We start from the raw sequence: 20,149 nt of genomic DNA on the forward strand, positions 1-20,149 counted from the left end.
TTACACCTGCTGTGCTTGTTAGTGGTTTCATTAACCAGGCCCACAATTGATTGAGCAAAGATCTCAGATCACTTTCCAGGACAACTACTGGGTAGAATATGAGGCCACCTGCAAACTCAGATGGGCCCTTGGGGAGAGAAGATTCCTCTCAGCTATGAGGGTCCTGCATATATTGCCATAGATGCCTCTAGTACCAAGAACTGTGTCATCCCTATGCTGAAGGAATGAAGGAAACAAGCACTTATTAAGCACCTACTATGTGCCCCAAATTATGCTAAGTACCTTTTACAAAAATCTCATTTGATCCTCACAAACACCCTGTGAGATAAGTACTGTTATTATCCCCATTTTACAGATGAGGAAACTGAAGCAGACAGAGATTAAATGACTTGCCCAGGGTCACACAGCTACCAAGTATCTAAGGCTAGATTTGAACTCCTTCCTGACTCCACACCCAGCCCTCCATCCATTGCACCCCACTAGCTGCCTCAAGTTGAGGTCCAAGCATCATCCATGTTGAAGTAGGAATTAGAATAGAGGGCAGAGATTGATTTTGCTTTTACTTTTGTAATATCAGTACTTAGCAGCACAGTGTCTAGCACACAGCAGGTATTTAAATGCTTGTCGCTTGACTCTTAGGCATAATCATGTTGGCAGGGGTGAGCAGCAGAAGAGAAGGAGGGAGATGTGTTTTAGCACCAGCTCTGTCATTATCCAGTCATATATAGACTTGGTCAAGGGTCTACTTCTCAGTGTCTCTGTCTTCTCATCAGTAAAATGAATCCCTGCTCGTCTACCTCAAAGGACCATTGTGAGAAATAGATTGAGAGCAATCACATGACGTATGTGTCATATTTAACTCTACTGTGTTAGACTGTAGCCTTGCCTTCTCTCAGGAGGCTTACATTCCAAGACAGGCATCTCAAGAGAACAAATAGAAAATAGAGAAAAAAGAAAATCTTCAGCTGTGAATCTCCTAACTGATAAACTGAGGGACTACGCTTCATTCTCTAAGGAAAATGAGGCATTTAGTAGATATGTTTTAAGGATTAATGGTGGGATGAGTTAAAGGGGGCTGCCAAATCAAGTCAGCAATCATTTACTGGGTTCCAATGAGGTACAAGGCCCTGGGGATACTGACCAAAAAAATCTATTGAGGTGATACAACATTCGAATAGAAAATATGGAATAAGTTAAGGAGAGAAAGAATAAAAGCCAAAGCATCGGGAAGGGCTAATGCTCAAGAGTATGAGTCAGAGGTAAGGACAGAGCACAGAGAAGTGAGGAAGGAGTAAGGAGAAAGTGACAGAAGAGTTGATGGGGGATGGATAAGTGATGGGAGGATGCTGCTGAGTTGGAAGTGACAAGAGCACAGTCTCCTGACCCAGAGCATGGTACTCACAGTGCACATGTCTTTACTCTCTGATGGGCTGAGTCTAGTCCATCTCTGCAAAGTCCTACTCTGTCCACCAATATCTACTTATCTGGGTTGAGTTTGGGTACATAAAATCCCACCTTGTCCCCCTACTTTCCAAAACCAAGAGCCCTGTGGCCTTAGGTCCAACCTGGAGAGAGTATCAAATGCTAAGTTGGATCTTTGAACGGTCCAAATCATGTACAGTGTCTCATTTTAACATTGAGCTCTCAGTCCAGACTGAACTTTACTTGCTATACTCTCCCCACAAAAAAGTATCTCAACTTCAGAGAATGTAAAACAAAAAGAGTATAGTAATAGATTGCACATGGCAGTAAAGAATCTAAGTCTTGTTGGTGTAGTGGATAGAGTGTTAGTCTTAGAATTAGAAAGAGCTGAGTTCAAATCCTACTTCAGAGCCATATAGGCTGTGTGACTCTGGGCCGGTCATTTAACCTCTCTTGGCCTCAGGTTCCTCTTCTACAAAATGGGGATAATTGGAATACCTATCTCATGGGGTTGTGGTGAGAATCAAACAACATAATGGATGAAAGTGCTTTGCAAATGTTAATGTGCTACTGAAATGTGAGCTAATGCTATTAATGTTTTAGCAAGACCATTGGATAGTCAGCTTCCCCTGGTCCTGTAGCAACAGCAGCAACAACAACAACAGATACAGGAGAGAGGGACACTACCAGCAACTTAAGCAGAGTGTTCATGACCACCATGGGGAATAAACAATGGCAGTCTAGAAATTTAAGCAGCCCCAATGTAGCTTTGTTCAAAGAGGCACTATGTTATGGTTGTACCAACAGTGAATGCACCTGTTTTCCCATAGTCCCTTCTGCTTCTGACATTTTACTTTTGTTTTTGGTCAACTTTGCCAACCTGATACAACCCAGGAAGTTTCAAAGATAACTACTTGGAGCAATCTTTAAGGAAAAGTCCAAATTACAATGCAGTACCCTTTTCATTAATTTTTGACATACTTTATAAAGTGCCCTGAATTTTTAGTTTAGAGGCAAAAATCTCTAAATTTAGAACTTTTTGGATTATTCTTTAACCTTCTATAGGAGAAGGATAGGAAGGGAGGGGGAGAGGGAAGGGGAAAGGAATGGGGGGGAAGAGACAGAGAGAGACAGAGACAGAGAGACAGAGAGAGACAGGGAGAGACAGAGAGACAGAGAGACAGAGACAGAGAGGCCTTTAAAGCAGCCTACAGAAAACTGACAGACCTTACCGAAAGCAAAGAAGCCCTTATGTTCATTTTTGCTCCAAACAGGAGGGGCATTTTTCACTTTACTCTTTTCAGTTTCTCACTTCCTATCAGCTATTTCCAGAAGGAGCTACTGACTGGAGACAACTTATTTAAATTATAGTTATTTACATACAATTCTTAGTTAACTTATTTCCTAGCAACACATAGCATCCTGAACCTTTACAAACCACTTTCAGTTAATTCTCCTGAAATAATTTTTCTGAGATATTTTGAGCAACATTTACCCATGATTAAAAAAAAAAACCTTGCCAATTTAAAATGGTTTCGTTTTAATGCTATACAGATGTAAGTCTAAGGGGTATTGATTGATCAGACATGCCATGCCCACTGCCTCTCCACTGATCAGATTCGCACATGAAACTCCTTCCTGATGATTGTCCGGCTAAGGACCAAGGACACACTCAGGAGTTGTCTGGCTTGCACAGGGGCCTAGTCTTTGGCCATGGAACAAAAGCTAACGGATTCATGAACCCATAGCTTTAAGCTCCACACAGTGCTCTGACCAATCAGGCACACTTAGGTGTCATCTCTACTCATCCACACTCTCATGCATTAAAATCATTGTTTTTAAAATTGAGGAGCCTTTTAACCAAGTAGTGTAGAGCAGAAGAAGGAGGACCAGGAAAACAATGTACATGATGAAAAAAGGCACTTAAAAGCCAGCTGAACTCACGATCAATGCAATTACCAAAATTGTCATCGGTGGACAGATAACAAAACATATCACTCTCTTCTCAGGAGAAGGTGGGGGACTATGAGGACTGAATTTGGCATATGCTGTCAGATTTGGTAATCATATTGACTGATTTTATTCATTTTTCTTCTTTGTTATAAAGGATATTTCTATGGAAGGAGGAAGGAGACAGAAATTGGGAAATGTCTATGGTATAAAAAAGTAAAAAGAAAAATGTTTTAAAAATAGAGGAGAATATACAATGCAGTGGCCAGACAGTGAAGATTATAAGTAATATACTCCAAGGCACATAGGATTATCAGAACTGGAAAGGATGTCAGAGATGAGAAAAGTGAGGCCAAGATGGGTTCCCAAAGCAAAGTCATAACCAGGAATCCTTGCATTTAGGGGAAATTCAGTTGGAGATGGCGGTGGAAGTGGCAGGGTACACAGAACACAGGCTGACCACAGGTACAGTAATATCAGGACAGGGGCTGTGCATTGTAAAGGCTAAAATTCTAGCTAGTCTGTCTAAAATATCTAATGAGTGGTCGCCAATAAATTATAAGCTTTAGCAAGAGCTAGACTTTTAAGCATTTATTAAGGAGAATAAGAATTTGGTAAAGAGAGAGAGAAAGGCCTACATTCATCTATCTATTAAAGGGAGAGCTCATTTCTAGCTCCCTTCCCCACCAGAGTCCTCAGAAAAGAGCCAGAGTCAGAGCGCCCGGCTCCCCCTTCTTCCTCCCACAAGCAAAGGTCACTTCCTGCCACCAAAGAAAAGACACATGGTCTTGCCCTCAGAGACCTTCACCTCATGGCGGAACTTTTCTACAGTAAGTCTCCAGCAGGTGGCATCATTCCAATCATTACAGTATCTTGCAGGGAGTCTGGCTTTCCCCCATGGGAGTTGTTGTTAGGAGATAAAAGCATGTCTTAGAAGGAAGACTACTACAATTACCAGACCCTTGGGGTGATCAATCAGTTAATCAATAAACATTTATTCAGCACCTTTTCTATGTGCCAGGCTTTGTGCTAAGTTCTAGGGATACAAAAAGAGGCAAAAGATAAAGTCTCCCCCCTCAAGGAGCTTACAGTCTAATGGGGAGAAAACAAGCAAACAAAGACATACAAAACAAGCTCTATACAGGATAAATATAAGTAACAGAGGGAAGACGCTAGAATTAAAAAGAGAAAAGAAAGGCTTTCAGGTTTGTTTTTTTTTAAAGATTTTAATAGGGACTTGAAGCCAGAGAAGCCAATAGGTGCAGCAGAGGAGGGAGAGTGTTCCAGGTATGGGGGATAGCCAGAGAAAATGCCAGGAGCCAAAAAAAGTAGTGTCTTGTTCTTAGAACAGTCAGGAGGCCAGTTTCACTGAACCGAAGAGTACATGTCAGGGAGTAAGGTGCAATAAAACTGGAAAGGTAGGAGGGAGCTAGGTTATGAAGGACCTTGGATGCCAAAGAGAGGATTTTGTATTTGATCTTGGAGGCAATAAGGAGCCACTGTGGCTTATTGAGCAGGGGGAGGATGACACAGTCAAACTTGCACTTTAGGAAAATCACTTTGGTGACTGAATGAAGGATGGATTGAAGTGGGGAGAGACTTGAAGCAGGCAGACCCAGCAGCAAGCTATTTCAGTAATCACTGCATGAGGTGTTGAGGGCCTGTACTAATGTGGTAGCAGTGTTGGAGGAGAGAAGGACACATAGTTGAGAGATGCTGGAAAGGTGAAATTGCCAGCCATTGGCAGTAACTTGGATATTGGTGGAGAAATAGTGAAGAGTCCAGAATGCCTTGGTAAGCCTGAGGGACTGGGTCATGACTCAGGAGCAATTATACCAGGTGGTGATATGAACCACTGAGAATCTTAAGCCAAAGCATGGGGATGGAGGTCATGGGAAGGGAATAGGAGCACACCCCATACTGTTGGCATCTTGGGTCAGCCTGCACAAGTGGTAGCTCTTCTCCAAGGTCACTCGGTCGATCTGGATGAGAATGATAGATTGTAAATTCTTATCAGGCACCGCTTCTTCGTCACCTGGCCAGATCTCTCCAAATCTCTCTGTGCCTCTTCTTTTCTGTTCAAGTAGAATCATATTGACCTACCTCCTTGGGCTACTGCAGTAACAACTAAAGCATATTGTCAAATACCAAGCACTATATAAACGCTTAATGGTGATAAATTGGAATTGGTCCCTATCCAAGAAGTTATCCGAGCAGCATCTTTCAGCAAGCACTGGTCCCAAAATAAGTCAGGTTCCAGCAAGCATGGATGGAGATGTCAGTCATTATTTTGGGGGGGGGATTGTGTCTATTATTAAAAAATATACAAAAGCCACAGAATCATGATATCTTAAAATCTCAAAGGGCATTACGGGGGTCATCTAGTCCATCCCTCTGCCCAAGGCAAGAATCCTGGCTCTAACTCCTGGCAGGTGATTACTGACAGTATGTGCTTGAACATTGATGTTCAGTGATTTTTCAGTTGTATTCCACTCTTTGTGACCCCATCTGAGGTTTTCTTGCAAAGACACTGCAGTGGAGGCAGTTAGGTGGCACAGTGGATAACACACCAGTCCTAGATTCAGGAGGACCTGAGTTCAAATCCGGCCTCAGACATTTGACACTTACTAGCTGTGTGACCCTGGGCAAGTCACTTAACCCTCATTGCCCCTCCAAAAAAAAAAAAGACACTGGAGTGATTTAGCATCTCCTTCTCCAAATCATTTTACAGATGAGGAAACTGAGGCAAACTGTGACTTGCTGAGGATCACACAGCTAGTCAGTTTCTGAGGCCACATTTGAACTCAGGTCTTCCTGACTCCAGGCCTGGCACTCTATATACTACACCACTCAGCTGCTCCAGAGTCAGAAGTACCTGAATTCAAATCCAGCTTCAGATATTCTGAAACTATACGACCTGAGCAAATCATTCGACTGCTATCTGCCTCAGTTTCCTCAGCTGAAAAATAGGGATCAGAACAGCATCTTCTTCCCAGGGTTGTGAGGATCAATAAAATAATATCTGTAAAGTGCTTAGCATGCTATCCGGCACATAATAGGCACTATGTCAGTGCTTAATCCCTTTCCCCTTCCCCTCCTCTAAGAATGCATGTCATTCTCCATGTGTCTCTCCTGGTATGGCCCCCCACCTACCGGCCCCTCCTATTTCTTCCTGACGTGGCTTGTTTTTTCAGTCATTTGAACCTCAGTGGTCATGGTTAAACAAGCTGTTTAATTAGATTAGGGGAAAGCATAGTGAAAAAAATCATAACATTCAACATTAATATTGTAAAATGAAACATTCCAAACATTTTCCAGCTACAATCCCATGGCAAATCCTGCCCACAGGTTGAAATCTGTTTTCTCCCCTCTCCCAGCCATAGCATGGGAGTGAAGGAGCTAACCCCAAAGTTCAGTATCTCACAAGAGACCTTCCATCTTTCAGGGAAATGAGAGCAGGACACTAGAAGTTCATTGACAACAGGATTGGAGAGTTCTGTATCATCTCTGGTGATTCTCAAGATCATAGCTGTGTGGGAAAACAGCCATACAAGACCATTCCTTTAGGAACCCTGGGCCTCCAGTTTTTCTTTTCTTTTCTTTTTTTAAATTTCTTTCTTTCTTTCTTTCTTTCTTTCTTTCTTTCTTTCTTTCTTTCTTTCTTTCTTTCTTTCTTTCTTTCTTTCTTTCTTTCTCTTTCTTTCTCTTTCTTTCTTTCTCTCTCTCTCTCTCTCTCTCTCTCTCTCTCCCTCCCTCCCTCCCTCCCTCCCTCCCTCCTTTCTTTTCTTTTCTTTCCTTTTCTTTTCTTTTCTTTTCTTTTCTTTTCTTTTCTTTTCTTTTGGCGGGGCAATGGGGGTTAAGTGACTTGCCCAGGGTCACACAGCTAGTATGTGTCAAGTGTCTGAGGCCGGATTTGAACTCAGGAACTCCTGAATCCAGGGCCGGTGCTTTATCCACTGCGCCACCTAGCTGCCCCCTAGTTTTTCTTTTAGGGTCTAAATCCTGCTTTCTGTCCCTTCAATCCCAGAAGAGTTTCAACATGCCCCAAAGGCTGATGCTCACAGGAGGCAGCCAATTCGCCCCTAAGAAATTACATGTAAGCTCTTTCAGGGCGTGGATGTTGTTGAGCTTTTTGTTTGTTTATTTTGTATTGTATTCCTATCACCTTGCACTTTGCCTGGCACACATAATAAATGCTTGTTACATGAATCTAATACTGACAAGGAAAGGCGGGTATTGGCATAGCCATATGTTAGCTCAGCTACAGCCAGCCTGTGTGAGTCTCTCTCTTTCACCTTCAAGCTCTGTTCATGAGATTATGCCTCCAGTATCACAGTTTCCCCACAAGTCCACACATCCCATCCAAGTCTACAGCATCCATAGCCCACCTGGGTCTCATTTTAACTAGAGAGTATCCTCGTTCTGGGCTACAAGTCATACCCCCTCTACATGTAAAAATGATGGGGGTTGGAATAATGATCTCTCATTCTTTCAGGTCTAAATTTATGATATTATGATCTAATGATTCTAAGCAGTCCCATTAATCTTGACTATTCCCCAATGACAACATTTCAAGGTCACCCTGATCACTATTCCCTGACCGTTTCAGGTTTATCAATATCTCTCTTAAAATGTCATGGCTAGGGGGCAGCTAGGTGGTGCAGTGGATAAAGCACCGGCTCTGGATTCAGGAGTACCTGAGTTCAAATCCAGCCTCAGACACTTGACACTTACTAGCTGTGTGACCCTTGGCAAGTCACCCAACCCCCATTGTCCTGCAAAAAACAAAAAAAAACAAAACAAAAACAAAATGTCATGGCTAGGGGGCAGCTAGGTGGCACAGTGGATAAAGCACTGGCCTTGGATTCAGGAGGATCTGAGTTCAAATCCAGACTCAGACACTTGACACTTAACCCTCATTGCCTCACCAAAAAAAAATGTCATGGCCAGAATTGAACATCCTGGTATGCACTGAGCCATGAAAAGCATAGCAGGCCACCATCCTGGTCTAAGCATTCAACGATTAATGCAGCCTCAAGGTGGAAGAGTGTATAGAGTACCAGGCCTGGAGTCAGGAAGATTCATCTTTCTGAATTCAAATCTGACCTCAGACAGTTATTAAGCTGAGTGACCCTCGGCAAGTCACTTAACCCTGTTGGCCTCAGTTTCTTCATCTGTAAAATGAGCTAGAGAAGGAAATGGCAAACCATTCCAATATCTTTGTCAAGAAAACCCCAAATGGGGCCACAACTGAATTAAACCACACCTAAATAATGGACTTGGCCTTGAGCAACTGCAGTGAAGGTCTTTTGCCTTCTTTTCCCTGATGTCATCCACAGAGTTCATTTCAGTATATATCACTTTTAAGTCATGTCAACCAATAGAGTTGAATGATGCTAACCAATTAGATTTGATTAATGTATAATGACTGCCTCTATCAAAAGGGATAAAAAAACTGGACAGGTAGCCATGTTAGCTTCTCTTGGCTTTCTGGGACCATGAGGTCCCAGACCACATGAGTCTCTTGGGGTCTTTTCTCCTGCTTGCTCTAACTAGCATGCTGAAGCTCTCTCCCTGCTTTCTGTACCACATGACCTGATACCACGAGGAATTAGGGAGACATGCACTCAATCCTTTACTGGTATAATATTGATAAATTAATAATATGCTTACCTCAAAGTGGTATCTATAGCAATTAATTTTCAACAACACACCACGGTAAAAGTTTTAGGAAAGAGTATTTGGAAATGTAACCAGACTAGAAAAATTGTTGTCTGTGGGAAAATGGGGTAGGATTTCCTTTGTCCCCATTGGCTTTCCCCATTGAACTTCCAAACTTGAGCTCAAAGACTGAACTGATGACCTGCCATGAAATGTATAGACAAGTATAGAGAAAGAAAAGAAACCCAAGTTATCTATGTTATTGTTGAGTTGTTTCAGTCATGTATGACTCTCCATGACCCTGTTTGGGTTTTTCTTAACAAAGATACTGGAGTGGTTTGCCATTTCCTTCTCCAGCTCATTCTACAGATAAGGAAACTGAGGCAAACAGGGTTAAGTGACTTGCCCAAGGTCACAAAACCAGTAAGTGTCTGAAGTCAGATTTGAACTTAGGTCTTCCTGACTCCAAGCCATGAACTCTGTTCACTGAAACTACCTAGCTGCCCAGGTTATCTATAGCCATATTTCTAAAAAATGTTCCAAATAAATACTAATTGGAGGAATGAAATTAAAGAAGTTCTCATATTCTGAAAAGCAAAGATTACCAAAAAAAGGAAACGATAAGTGATAAATTCTGGAGGGGCTATGGGAAAACAGGCACATTGATAGTGGATTTTTAACTTTTTTTTTGGTCATAGACACTTGGCAGTCTGGTAAAACCTCTGGACCCCCTTTTTAAATGCATAAAATAAAATACATGGGAATTCAAAGGAAACCAATTTTATTAAAGACCCAGCCATCAAATGCTTTTCTTTTAAGTTAAGGGAGTCCAGTATAAGAATTTGTGTTCTTAAGAGTTGTCTGAGCAGCAAAAAAGGGGTTAAGTGACTTACCCAAGGTTGCATAACTAGTGCATGTCAAAGGTAATGCTTGATCCCAAGTCTTCCTAACTCCATGGCTGGCCCACTATCCAGTAAGTGGCATCCTGGATAGAGCAAGAGACTTGAACTCAGGATGACTGGAGGAGGAAAAGACTTTCCTAACTGTGCAGTCCTGAGCAAATCACTTAACCTCTTTCTGCTTTGGTTTCCTCATTTATAAAATCAGGATAATAATAATGCCTGTCTCCCAGAGTTGTGATGATCACATGATATAACATGTCAAGTGCTTTCCCATATAAATACTAATTATGATAAGGATATCCACTGCTTCTCAATAAGTGTCATGTCCCCCTCATCCTCAATCTTTATTTGTCCAGGTACATTCTTAGTTTTGTCTACTGCCCTGGTCATCTTCTTCTAATCTAGTTCCAGACTGTTATTACCCATTCTAATATACATTATCTATCAATGAATATAATATTGCAATTTTGGAATAACGGTGACTTGACTTCTACTTCTCTATTAACCTGTTACATTCGTTGTCTACCACACTATCCATTCATTGAACGGATTACAGCTCATTAAAACTCCAAGGTATTTCTTCCATTGCTAGATGGCATAGTGGAGAGAGTGTCAGACCTGGAGTCAGGGAGACTCATCTTCCTGAGTTTAAATCTGGCCTCAGACACTTATTAGCTGCGTGACCCTGGACAAGTCACTTAACCTTGTTTACTGCAGTTTTCTCATTTGTAAAACGAGCTGGAAAAGGGAATGGCAAACCACTCCAGTATCTCTGCCAAGAAAACCCCAAATGGGGTCACAAAGACTCAGACACAACTGAAAAAATGATACACCACCAGCACCATCCGTTCTAATATCTTATCCATCAATGAATATAATACTGCAGATGTGAACTGACCACAGCAGAGTACACTGGAATGACAGCCTTTCTTCACTTGGCTTCTGCTCTTCCATTAGCCTGTTAGATTTGTTATCTACCACACTGTTGACTCATTGAATGAATTTTAGCTGCTTAAAACTCCAAGATCTTTCTCACATTAAACTGCTTTCCAGTTGCATTTTCCTGTACTGTGGACTTGTTCACTGATTTAAAAAAATTTTTCTAGGGCACAACTTTACAGTTTCCTATTATACTTCGTTTGACCTTTAGTTCACCCTCCTACATTGGTGGTATCAAACTCAAAATAGAAATGAATCCCTGTGGGCTGCATATTGATTTAAGAAACCACAAATTGACATTATGTATGTTGTATTATATTTTTATTTGTTTTGTTAAAAATTTCCCAATTACCTTTTTTTTTTGAGAGGCAATTAGGGGTTAAGTGACTTGCCCAGGGTCACACAGCCAGTAAGTGTTAAGTGTCTGAAGCCGGCTTTGAACTCAAGTCCTCCTGAATCCACCTAGCTGCCCCTCCAATTACCTTTTAATGTGATTCAGGCCTTGCCTACTGACAGTCCTGAGTTTGATGCCTTTATTCTAGATTCATCCATTTCTCCCCATTTTTTGTTCTTTGTAAATTGGATCAGCAAGCTATCTATGCCTTCATCCAAGTCACTGATAAATATGTCAAAGAGAACAGGGACTATCTAGGTCAGGGCCCTGGACCACCTGGTTGACATTTTCTCCTTCCTCTTCCTCCCCTCTGGTTATACTAAAAGAAAGCCAAAGAAATATGACATTTATCATGGAGGAGTGAAGAGAATACACAGCTGGGGGGTGCAGGGCTTCTTTACCTGGGGGCTTTCAGCTATTCATGGGACCTTTCTTTCCTTTTCTTAGAACATTTTGAAATTGCAGCCTTTGTGCTTCAGGCTTTCTAGGAAGCTCCTCAGAGCTCTTCTTCTTAGGTCACTGTATCTTCATGTCTAATGAGGTTTCAAAACTAGAGGATCAAGTGCCTAAATAATCCATCAGGATACCTACAAAGGTAGAATCCTCATAGAATTTTCTCTTCCTATATATGCATTTAACCTGTGAGTGCTGATTGGGATATTTGCATTAGGTTTCCAATTGCTCATGCAAAGTAGTTCTTTAGTAGTGAGGAATATTTATTTTTGAGCTAAAATTTCTCCAAAGTAATAAATACATAGTATAATTCTGGGCAATTCACATTCACTCATTTTCAAGGAGAAACGTGGGAGTCTGTTTGATTTATTGTATGCCCCCTGTCAATGTGTGTTACTGCCAAAGCTAAAAGATCCTTGAAACTACAAGACGATTTATCTCAAAATGTCACCTGCACTTTGGTCTCTCTTTCTGGAACTTAGATTGTGAGCCTGGGACCTTGGGTTCTGAGAGAAGAGTTTTCACCTTATCTTATGGAGAACCCCTGTACCACCCCATCTTCCCACCATTTCCAAACTTTCTGACTCTAGCAGCCCTTTATTTACTGTCTTCCTCTATTAAATGTAAGTTCCTTGAGGGCAGGGAGTGTCCTTTTTGCCAGTTTTTCTATCCTTAGTACTGGGAACAGTGTCTCTGGCATGTAAGTATTACTTAATAAGTTCTTTTTCATTCACTCAGAATCAGGAGGAAGAACTGCATTAATGGTTCTGATAGAAAATGCACCTAGAACCGCCCCCCACCTCAAGCAGAATCTGAGCTGTCTTCTTAATATATTCATATATCATTTTCTCAATAGCCCTCATTCTATTGCCCAAGGAACTCACTCAATAAACATTCATGCATTCACTTAATAAACATCTATTGAGTGTCTACTGGATACTTTGCACTATGCCTGGTGAGGTAAGTGTCCTTGAGGTTATACCATCGGGTTGGGAAGAAATTAGTTGCAAATAACTCAAGGCCTTTATAAAAGCTATAGAAATGCATCAGGTAGCAGATGGAAAGTTAACCAACCTCAAAGTCAGGATGACCTGGGTTCAAGTTCTGTCTCAGATTGGCTGTGTGACCCTGGGCATGTCACTCAACTTCTTAGGGATCTCAGACAGCTCTCTAAACCTATAAAATGCAGAGAATGGGTAAATGTGCATTGCTAGAGGGAGTTCCTTATCTTCAGTAACGAAATCACCTATCCAAATGAAAATAAATACATGAAACAAAGGCTATGAGAATTCAGGCTTGAATTGTCAGGAAACAACTGCCCAACTGTTTAAAAAATGTCTTGATATCTATACTAAGATGCTACAGGGAAATGATCTTAGGAGGAAGAATATAAGGTGTGATGGAAGCTGGAAATGGGGCTCACTCATCAAGAGCTGAGTCTGCTATGGTTCTGAACTGGGGCAGGGACAGGTACAAAGAGAGGTTTGGGCTGCATCGGTTTACTGCCTTTAGCAGTTACTTTAGAAGTCACCAAGACCCAGAAGGCAAAGGCTCCTTCCTCCCTTTCCTTGCCCCCCACCAAGCCTGCACATAGCAACCATACCTACTACCCAATACCACTGCAATCCATGGCCCACTGACAGTTCCCTACAGTTATTGGAACCACAAGCTACTTCGTGGGTTTGAAGCTGCAAAGCTACCTCAAGGAAGGTGACCTATAAATCCTGATGCAATTACCTCAGAGTTCTGGCACTGCTTCATCAGATTTGATCAACAATTTCTATTCAAGGTGCCTTCCTTGCTAATCCCCCACCCCCAGGCAGCTGCTAATCTGGAACATGAATCGTGCCATTAAGACTCTTGCTTACTGGGAAGGGGAGCATTGGGAAACAGAGAAAGAGTTGGGGTAAGGATGAGATGAGAGGGAGTGATATAAATCCTTCCTGAACTTTGCTGATACTGATGGTTCCCTGCCAGATTTAATTTCCCCAAGAGCTACTTGTTGAAGATGTATCAATTACAATGTGATGTGAGGGAAAAGCCGCAAATCAAATGTCCATTATGTAGGTGACCACAAACAAAATCCATAGTTGTTGACTTTTTTATTTTAATAATATAGATCAGGAAGAGATAAAGAACCCACACCGATCCCTTGTTTTACTTCTCTACACCACACAAAACCCATGTCACACACTCCCCTGCTCTCTCATTTTTGTGTATAACTTATTTTCCCCACTGGACCATGAGCTACTAATGGAAAGGCACCAGTGGGTCTTACATTTCATGGGTACTGGCTCCTTTCTTTCCCCAACCCAATGGTGACCCATCAGGCAAAGTGAATCAAGACAATCAATCACCTCAGTGAAGTGTCAAATCTTGGGAGAGCCCCTACCATTAGAAACAAGTGACAAAGCAATTGCAATGATCTCAGGTGAAAAACTTGAAGGAAAAGTGGTTCCCCCAGCATATTATGTTAAAAGACTCCTTTTTCATAGATAACATCAACTCATAATCCTCTCCACCACTTTTTTTTTTTTTGGCTGGGCAATTGGGGTTAAGTGACTTGCCCAGGGTCACACAGCTAGTAAATGTTATGTGTCTGAGGTTGGATTTGAATTCAGGTCCTCCTGAATCCAGGGCCAGTGCTCTATCCACTGTGACACCTAGCTGCCCCCTCTCCACCACTTCTTGAACAAGGCATATGGGTGAGACCACAGCTTCTCCCTTCACCATACAACACACCCCTTTGTTTCTTCAGTGCTTCCTTGATGTTCATTTTAACCAAGTTTTGTGAGAACTAAAAATGTCTCCAGGGTCCCAAAGAGCAACTTATCCAGCAGAGTATAAAGCACACGATGGGTGTATAATAACAACTGCTAGTCAACTGACTGGCATCTGCTCTGAAGAACTAGAAAGAGAACAATATGGGAGGGCAGTTCAGCATGATAACTTTAAAGAAATGGAGCCCAGCATCACAATACTGTCCTCCATTAAAGTTCCCCTGATTCCTCACCTTGGTGTGGAAGGGTCCTTAGGTTCCCAATGGCTAAGACAACAAAGAACCAGCATCTCTGACAGCTTCTACCAAGTTGGAAGGGCCTGAGGTACAGGACCTGTGACTTGGCTATGCACCTGTGCCCAATGGCCAGCCCAGCTCAGTCCAGAGAGTCATCCCCAAGTTGGTCACAAAGTGATGACTTTTTAAAGCCACAGAAACACAGGAAGATCATCTGCTCTGTCTACTAAAGTAATTTTGATGTATATGAACAGGAGGGATAGCCTCACTGACACAATCATAGATCTTAGAAATACTGAAATCTTCAATTTCCTGCTTTTATTCTTCACTTTAGAATCTCAGGATGAATACCAGTGTTCTACCAAGACATGACAGCCATAGAAATAGACTCTATTTAGAGTCAACCCTCAGGCTGTCTTTTTTCTTGCTTTTAGGACATTATTCTAGGATGGTAATAATATCATAACCTACTGTATTCACCTCTTGATTTTTAAAGAAAAGTATATAATAAATTCAATGTTATTTCCAAAGCTTCTGTGTTTCCCTCTGAATTTCCATCTGTTCCCTTTTGAGCATTTTTAAAGATGTTTCAATGACTTAAATTTTTTTTTCTGCAGCACTAATACTAGTTCCCCTCATGTAAAAAAGGGAAAACTACAATATTTGTAACAAGAACAGTCAAGCAAAACAAACGACCACATTTGCCATGTCCAAAAATGCATTTCCCATTCTGCACCTTGGGTCCCTCACTTCTCTGTCAGAAAGTAAGTTAGTGTCATGGGGGAAAGAGTGGATAGGTATTCCTCTGTAAAGAATTACACCCTCTTGAACACAAATCCAATTAGAATAAAATAATCTTTTATTTAGGTGCTAGAGAAAGGGGACCAAGAGAGATAGACTCTTGAGGAGAGAAAATGACACAGAGACATGATTCTCTGAAATGCATTTCTCCTCGAACAGAAGGCAAAAACTTTTATGTACAGTAGATGGGGCGATCCCCTCCTGACAATGGAAAGTTCCCTTGGTGGGGAGGGAAGGCTTGAATGAGAGGTGATGGTCTGGACTTCTGGAGTTATTTGTCCCCTGGTCCCAGCAGGCAGCAGCCATGCCTAATGGGCTTATCTCTCTTACTTCTCAAGGTGTGTTCATCCTTTAGCTAGTAGTCCAGTTTAAACGTTAATAGTCCCAAATTCCTTGATATGTCCCAAGCCCATAACAGTTAGCATGCTTCCTCATAGGGCCTCTAGGATAGTGATCAACTGAATGATCCTTAGGTGTTTCCAAGTTATTTTTCTTTATAACACTATTATTATTGTATAAATTAGTCTCTCAGTTCTGCTCACTTCACTATGCATCAGCTTTTACAAGTCTTCCTAGATTTCTTTGAAATTATTCTTTTTGGGGGGGCAGCTAGGTGGTACAGTGGATAAAGCACCGGTCCTGGATTCAGGAGGACCTGAGTTCAAATACAGATTCAGACACTTGACACTCACTAGCTGTGTGACCCTGGGCAAGTCACTTAACCTTCACTGCCCCGCAAAAAAAAAAAAAAGAAAGAAAGAAAGAAAAGAAAAAGAAAGAAATTATCCTTTTTTATTCCTTACAGACCAATAATATTCCATTACATTTATATACCATAATTTGTTCAGCCATTCCCTAGTGGATAGGCACTCCCTTAGTTTTCAGTTCTTTGCTACTAAAGAAAGAGCTGTTATAATATTTGTGCACATATGTCTTTTCCCTCATTCTTTGATATCTTTGGGGTATACACCTAGTGGTGGTTATCCCACGGTTAAAGACTATGCATAGTTTAGTGATTTTGGGGGGTCAGAGTTCCAATCTTTTCCAGAATGTCTAGACCATAATGCGCTTTCCACCATACCACAGTGATTAAGTGAAAGTAAGAGACCTAGACAATGTGTGACAACCATGCAGCCTTCCAACTTCCATCATACAATCACAGATTTAGAGTTTGAAGGGACTTTAGAAATGATTTAGCCTAACCCTTTAAGCCAACAGATGAAATAACCAAAGCTCAGAGTGGTTGAGAGATTTGCCCAAGGTCACACAAGGAGTAGCAGATCTGAGATATGAAACAAAAGTCCTCTGATTCTAAAATCAGCACATCGTAGACATTTTATCTCCAGTTATTTCTCACTAAAGAAGAGTGAGATGGTGGAGAGGTTGTTCCCTCTTTCAATCTTCTCTCTCTAATCTTCAGTCTTTCTTTATCAATTGGCCTCATCCCTACTGCCTAGAAACATGCCCATATCTTCTCTCCTCCCGCCCCATTTTCATTTATCTATCATCTATCTGTCTGTCCATTCATTTGTTTGTTCATTTGTTTGTTTGCAGGGCAATAAAGGTTAAGTGACTTGCCCAAGGTCACCCAGCTAGTAAGTGTCAAGTGTCTAAGGGCAGATTTGAATTCAGGTCCTCCTGAATCCAGGGCTGGTGCTTTATCTACTGTACCACCTAGCTGCCCCTCCCACCCCATTTTTAACAAAACTTTTTATTCTGTACATAACTGAAATCTGTATGTCTGTATATAACCCTTTGCTTCTGTTCTACTATGTATATGACAATGTCATTTTTTGGTTTGTTAAGTTCAAAATTTTTTTTAAAACTCCCTTGACCCTACTATCCCCACAAATTATCATCTTATCTCTTTCTTCCCTTTCATTCTTAAACTCCTAGAAAGAAGTGATCTACCCTGATTACCTCACTTCCTTCTCAAGTCTTTGTAATGTCTTTTGACCCCATAACTGAACTGAAACAGCTTCCTGCTAGTGATCTCTTAATTGATAAATCCAATAGGCTTTCGGTCAGTCCTCATCCTTTTGGGGATGCTGTTGACCATTCCCTCATTTTACACACTCTTTCATTCCTGGATTTTTATGGCCCTACTCTCCTGGTTTGACAAAGTCTCCTAGTAGTCTCCTTTGTTTCATAATAAACCATCAATTGTTTCTTTTACATGAATATACCCCTTCCAGGCCCTGTCCTTTCCTTTCCTTTCTCCTACTCTCCACTCCCTTCTACTCATGGATTTAAAACTGGAAGCAACTTCATCAAATCCAACCACCTCATTTTACATATGAGAAAAAATGGAGCCCAGTAAGATTAAGTGACTTTACTAGGGTCTCACAGCTAGGAAGTATCTGAGGTAGGATTGAAACCCAAGTCTTCTTTAACTCCGAATCCAGCACTCTATCCTCAATACTACACTAGCCATAAATTACAGAATGTGAATGAGCTGCAGCCCAGAATGAGCTGTGCTTTTTCTTTGCTGAAGCTTCTGCTAGCCTTAATTTCTTCAGCTTTCTCTCTGGAGAGTAGCCCCTTATCAAGCTCCCTCTCCAGTACTGCTTTCTGGCCAAGTTTCACAATTAGGGTTGCTTTGAGTTGAATCCTTCTAGCTCATCGCTTTCAGCCTCTTGGCTGGTTGCTCTCAGAACAGCTGAAACCTGGGAATATCTTCAGGGCAAAGAGGTAGCCAGAGGTAAACTCAGGAAGCCAAAGAACCTTGCCTCCTTGCTGGAGAGGCTCTTACCAGGACAGACATTCTTCTCAGCTTGGCTCCCTTCAGGATGCTACTCAAAGCAGTATTTGCTTCTCATTCTGAGACATGGAGGCATCCAGGCCTGGCTTGACACAATACAAATGGTACTGAATCGTTGTGTGCAAAGTGAACCTTGTAAAAGATTTCCAACACAGCAAAGGCACTCATAAATCCTTTCATACAATGTATAATCCTAACTCCCTCTCCAACTCGGGAATCTTTTATGAATCCAAATTTAAAATATGATCTGCACATGTACTAGGTTTAATTTAGTGTGACCTTTGGTTTAATAGTCTCTACTATTGCTGTTCATTCATTCCCTGATGGAACACATAGCTTCCTGCAATAGTTATTCCTACAAAGGGTCCGCCACAAATTTATGTTATCTAATCTCAGCTGGGCCTTCGCTGCAAAGAGGCAATCTTCCTATGTCGCTCTGACTGATTCTATCCCACTCATCACAAAGGCTATTCCAAATACATTTCTTTCTTTTCTTTGTTTTTTTTTTTTTTTTGGTGAGGCAGTTGGGGTTAAGTGACTTGCCTAGGGTCACATAGCTAGTAAGTATAAAGTGTCTGAGGCTGGATTTGAACTCAGGTCCTCCTGAATCCAGGGCCAGTGCTCTATCCACTGCACCACCTAGCTGCCCCCCCCCCAATTCATTTCTGTGTAATAAGTCCCCTTAGTTCAGACCTCTTTATTTCTTGCCTAGACTGATGCAATTGCCTCCTAATTAGTCTCCCTGCCTCAACTCTCTCCCCACACCAACCCATCCTCTACACAGTGGCTTAGCCTTCTACTCAAAAAACTCTAACAATTCTCTATTGACTCTAGGATCCTCCATTTAATATTTAAAGCTTTATCCAATCCGGCTCCTTCCTAGCTCTGGGGTCTTCTTTGCACATTACTTCATCCACTCCACAGTTCCGCTATCCTGACCCACTTCCTATTTGCAACCCTTAATCTTCAGTCTTGGTGCCTTTGAATAAGCTCACCCCATTCCTGGAATGTTCTCTATCCTCGGCTCTGCCTCTTAAGATCCTTGGCTTGCTGGAAGCCTCAGCTCACACGCCACCTTCTACAAGGGGTCATTCCTGGTCCCCTCATTTACGTTGTGTGTACAAACCTGCAGAGTACATACTGACTGTCCAAAAGAATATAGATTTCTTGCCTGTTTTCACTTTTTTGTCTGTATCCCTGCTACTTAGCATGGTGCCTGGAACATAACAGACATTTAATTACATTTTGATTATCTAATGTCTAAAAGGATCATTTTCCATAATAAACGAGAAAGTGGAATTAGAGGATTAGGTGGCAGAAGACTCAGGGGCCTTCTATTCCTGTAACTATCACTGAGTGACTTCGGCAAATCTTTTCTCTTCGCTGTGTCTCTTTTTCCTGCTCAAAAAAAAAAAAAAATGAGAGGATGGGATCAGATAACCTTTCAGGTGTCTTCCAAATCAAAAAGTCTATGATTTTGAATTCTAGTAAGAGAGTTCATTAACACGTGCCATATGAAAGTGGCCAAGGTCATGATGTTTAGGTGAAATGGGTGATTCTTTTAGAAGAGAAAATTTCAATACTGAATGTCACATAAAATATCTTTATTGCTATATCTATCCATTATATCAATTTATTATGGGGTAAAGATCTAAGAGATGAGAATTTATAAAGAACTCAATTTGTCCTAAAGAAAGATTCCAGGGATTAAATTGGAAAGTGACAGGTTTTCATAATCATAATTATAATCATACATAGCATATGATTGTGATGGAATACTAGTGTAGTAGAAGAAACGATGAGCAGGATACTCTCAGAAAAACCTGGAAAGACTTGGATGAACTGATGCA

The 20,149-nt window shown here is 41.4% G+C and overlaps 1 protein-coding gene across 4 annotated transcripts in view; it reads right to left on the bottom strand.

Annotated features, from left to right (window-relative positions):
- MAPK4 (mitogen-activated protein kinase 4) overlaps window positions 1-20,149 on the bottom strand; it is a 229,399-nt gene that overhangs the window by 190,489 nt on the left and 18,761 nt on the right. The window contains exons 2-3 of one of the 4 annotated variants that reach the window (XM_043978128.1): window positions 12,796-12,897; window positions 9,927-10,018 (exon numbers count right to left, since the gene is read on the bottom strand). The exons of 2 other annotated variants lie outside the window; for them this stretch is intronic. The gene's annotated coding sequence lies outside the window, so the exon portion shown is untranslated. The remainder of the gene's footprint in view (window positions 1-9,926; window positions 10,019-12,795; window positions 12,898-20,149) is intronic. One more of the 4 variants, XM_043978129.1, reaches the window with a different exon arrangement.

This window comes from Dromiciops gliroides, chromosome 1 (genome assembly GCF_019393635.1).
Source record: "Dromiciops gliroides isolate mDroGli1 chromosome 1, mDroGli1.pri, whole genome shotgun sequence".
Lineage (NCBI taxonomy): Eukaryota > Metazoa > Chordata > Mammalia > Microbiotheria > Microbiotheriidae > Dromiciops > Dromiciops gliroides.